At 33.2% G+C, this 4,601-nt stretch overlaps 1 non-coding gene across 1 annotated transcript; it reads right to left on the bottom strand.

Annotated features, from left to right (window-relative positions):
- Nucleotides 1–377: 377 nt before the first annotated feature.
- Nucleotides 378–484, bottom strand: LOC112536745. The gene has a single exon (XR_003080704.1). It is a non-coding gene; the product is annotated as a small nucleolar RNA R71 (small nucleolar RNA).
- Between the last annotated feature and the right edge of the window lie 4,117 nt (nucleotides 485–4,601).

The raw sequence follows: 4,601 nt of genomic DNA, 5'->3' as shown, positions 1-4,601 counted from the left end.
AAGTTGCAGAAAATATGGCGAATAGAACTCTCAAAGAGCTAGTCGCGCCGGATTTGAATCAATAGCCTTTATGCATTATATTTCCTAATATTGCAGTTGATTTTGAATTAAAATCTGGCTTAATTCACTTACTCCATTCTTTTCATGGATGTGCAGGTGAAGATCCTCATAAACACTTGAAAGAATTCCATATTGTATGCTCTGGAATGAAGCCACATGGTGTGACCGAAGAGCAAATAAATCTTAGAGCTTTTCCTTTTTCTTTAAAGGATAAAACAAAAGATTGGCTCTATTATCTACCCTCAGGTTCAATAACAACATGGAATAAGATGAAAAGATTGTTCTTAGATAAGTTTTTCCCTGCAACAAGAGTTGCCACCATCAGAAAAGAAATTTGTGGCATAACACAGTTCACTGGAGAAACATTGTATGAGTATTGGGAAAGGTTCAAGCAACTGTCTGCTAGCTGCCCACATCATTAAATTTATCAGTAACTCCTAATCCAATACTTCTAATAAAGGATTGTTGCCAATGGATAGGAGTATGATTGATGCAGCAAGTGGTGGAGCTTTAGTAGACAAGAAACCTGAAAAAGCCAAGCAATTAATTTCAAACATAGCTGAAAATTCTCAGCAATTTGGTACAAGAGCTGATGGAGCTACTAGGCGAGTTAATGAGGTAAGCACTAAGAACCTTGAAAATCAAATTTCTGATTTAACTGCTTTAGTTCGTCAAATGGCTATAGGGCAACTGCAAATGGCAAAAGTTTATGGAATATGCTCGGTTCAAGGACATCCCATTGATATGTGCCCAACATTGCAAGAAGACTCTATGCAAGAAGCTAATGCTCTAGGCTGATTTACTGGTCAACCTCAAAGGAAGTATGACCCTTTTTCTAATCATTATAATCTTGGATGGAGAGATCACCCGAATTTGAGCTATGGAAACTAAGGAGGATAACAAAATTATCCTTCTTAGAATTTCATTAGACCACCTCAAGTTCTCCAAAAACCTCAAGCTTCAAATTCAGGTATGTATTTGGAAGATATTGTTAAAATCTTGCTAACAATACTCTTCAATTTCAATAGGAAACAAGGTCAGGCATTCAGAATTTAGGTAATCAAATTACTCAATTGGCGACGTTGGTTAGTAAATTGGAGGCTCAAAATTCTGAAAAACTACCTTCACAACCAGAGATAAATCTAAAGGAGAATGTTAGTGCAATTTTTCTAAGAAGTGGAAAGGAGATTCCTTCAGGGTCGATTCCACTTAAGGAAAGTGAACCGAGCAAGGAAAAGGAAGAAGAAGCTTCCTCTAAAGCATCATGTGGGGTAAAATTCGATCATCCTCTATCTCTTTCATCTCACACTCCATTACCTCCTTTTCCTAGCAGATTAGCTAAGCCAAAAGAAGATGAGCAAGAAAAGGAGATCTTGGATACATTTAGGAAGGTGGAGATATCCATTATTGGATGCTATCAAGCAAATTCCTAAATATGCAAAGTTCTTGAAGAAATTGTGCACAAACAAAAGAAGGATGAAGGAAAAGGAGAAAGTGGTGATGAAGAAAAATGAGAAAGTGGTGGTAAGTAAAAATGTGCCGGCTATCTTGCAAAAGAATATGCCAGAAAAATGCAAAGATCCAGGTATGTTTTCATTACCTTGTGTTATTGGTAATACGAAAATTGAGCGTGCCATGTTAGATTTAGGAGCTTCCATTAATGTCGTGCCATTTTCCATTTATCAAGAATTGAAATTAAATAACTTGCAAAAGACTGGTGTAGTGATTCAATTAGCTTATCGTTCTTATATTCATCCCTTTGGAGATGTTGAAGATATTTTGGTGCAGGTTAATGAGCTCATATTTCCTGTCGACTTTTACATTTTGGAAATGGATGGTAATTCCTCATCAAAATCAGCTTCGATTTTATTAGGACGACCATTCATGAAAACTGCTAAGACAAAGATTAATGTAGATGAGGATACTCTCTCCGTAGAGTTTGATGGAGAGATTGTTAAATTTGATATTTTCGATGCAATGAAATATCCTTATAATATACATTCTCTTTGTCATATTGATGTAATTGATCCAATTGTGCAGGAAGTATTTACAAAAGAAAGTGTTGGTGATGAGCAAGAATTAGATGCACAATCTAATTTAGAAGGAATTGATTATGAGATTGGTTAAAAAATATTATTATATAATTTTCGATTGAAGCTTATGCCTTATAAGTTTTGTTCTCAATGGATTAGTCTATTTGTTGTTACTAATGTATTTTCCTATGGTGCAGTGAAAATTAAAAGCTTGGATTCGAATAAAATTTTCAAAGTTAATGGTCATAGATTGAAGATCTTCCATAAGGGTGAAATTGCTCCATGTCTCATTAGTTTTCCTTTGGATCACCTCACTTATTTGGATGACTCAAATGTTTCATCATTCCATCAAGCATAACGACGTTAAACAATTGCGCTATTGGAAGGCAACCCAAATGCTTTATTTATTTTTATTTATACTTTTTATTTTCTTTTACTTAATTTATTTTATTTTCTAATATTTTTTTAATGAAGAAGTTCAATTTTTTTTCTGGCAGGAGACTAATTTCGATAAGGCATGACCACCCCTTTTACACCTCTCCGAGAAGCATTAACTGAAATTTTTTATAGAGGCTCGTTTCTTATAAGGAGTGACCACGCCTTATTTCAAAACATCTTCTGTTTTGTTTTGACGACTTCACTTAATTTCATAAAAGATCGTTTCTTATAAGGCGTGACCATGCCTTGTTTCAAAACATTGTCTGTTTTGTTTTGACGTCTGTACTTAATTTTACAAAAGCTCATTTCTTATAAGGCGTGACTACGCCTTATTTCAAAACATCTTCTGTTTTGTTTTGACGTCTGCACTTAATCTTACAGAAGCTCGTTTCTTATAAGACGTGACCACGTCTTGTTTCAAAATATCTTCTGATTCATTTTGACTTCTCTACTTCATTTTCTTTGTTTATTTTATTTTATTTTATTTATTTATTTATTTTTCCTATTTATTTATTATGGAACCAAAAAGAGAAAAAAAAAGAAGAAGAAGAAAGAAAGTTTTATTTTACAGCAACCACCAACGTTTTATTCTCTTTTGCAGCAGCCATTACCAAAACTTCCTATTTTCACTGGGCGGTTCTACCTCCTTTTCCACCATCACCATTGACTATTTAGTCCAAGTTGCTCGCAAATCAGGGGAGTTTCATATTTCTTTTCATTTCTTTTGTGAGCCATTTTCTTTTTGATATATTGAGGACAATGTATAGTTTAGGTGTGGGGGAGGAATATGATAATTACATGATTTTCTTTTCTTTTTGAAAATATTTTTTTTATGCTTGTAATTAGGTATGCTTTAATTCATATGTGCTTATTATTCTTTTGCAACCTTGAGTTTTGTTTTGATAACCTAGAATACCATGTAAGTTAGAGATATTATCTGATGGTATCTCATTAGTTTATTGATTGAAAAATGCGCAAGGCTTGATACAAATTTGAACATTCAAGTGAGTTTTTGAGCCAAAGAGCAATTCGTTATATTTTGCTCTAATTTTTTGTTGAGTGTTATCAAACTTAATATGATTATTCTAGAACTTGCTTGCGAATGTATGTTGAGACCACATCTTTGGATTGATGCTTTAATATGAAAAGGACAATTAGGATTAACCTATTCTTAGACTCTTAAAATACATACTGTTGATTTCCCTTTTAGTTAGCCACTTTGAGCCTATTTTTCATTTTCTTTTTTTTTCTCGTTTTTAACACATGTTGTTTAACCCAAGACCTTTCATTTGCTACCTCTATTTTTCTAACCTTATCAAGACAAGAAGAGAAGTGTTGCATGGTGCAAATGAAACAGAAAAAAAGAGACAAAACAAAAAAAAAAAAAAAGAAGAGGGAAAGAAAAGGAAGAAAGGGAGAGAAAGAAAGTTGATATTTATCCCTTTCATAAAAGAGGATAATTGGAGAAGTATTTATCAAATATATTGAATTGAATTGTTACATGTTATTTCTCCTAAATTTTTAGTGCTAATATAAGATGTGGGAACAAACTTCAAAGTCTTTTTATGTGTTTTATGGTTATATGGCATAGTTATCATGCAGGTAACTAACCTTTTTGTCTTGATTGTTTTATCATACTCTTTCCTAAGCCCCATTACAACCCTTGTGAAGTCCCTTTGATTTTTGCGTCTAATTCATATGTAGTGGTGGAGACTTGATTCATTAGCAAGCTTATGGTAATAACATGCTATGTTTTGATCCTGAGAGTAAATGCACCCTAAACACCTTGAGAGTATTGAGTAAAACCATGTTCGGGTGTTAAGTCTTGTTGCTTTGATTTTGATGAATTATTGAGATACTTGTTTTGTTTACAAAATTTATCCTATGAGTGATAATCTCTTGATTGTTATTATTATTCAGCTCATTGATGTATGTTTAACTTATTTGGTATTTGTGGAGATTAAAAGAGATGAAAAGGAAGGTAGAAAGCGGAATTGGTATGTTGAATTGAGGTATGCTTGAGGACAATCATAAATTACGTGTAGAGGAATTTGATAGATCATAAATAGT

Source organism: Ricinus communis, chromosome 1, assembly GCF_019578655.1.
Source record: "Ricinus communis isolate WT05 ecotype wild-type chromosome 1, ASM1957865v1, whole genome shotgun sequence".
Lineage (NCBI taxonomy): Eukaryota > Viridiplantae > Streptophyta > Magnoliopsida > Malpighiales > Euphorbiaceae > Ricinus > Ricinus communis.
This window is presented reverse-complemented; position numbering and strand designations above follow the sequence as displayed.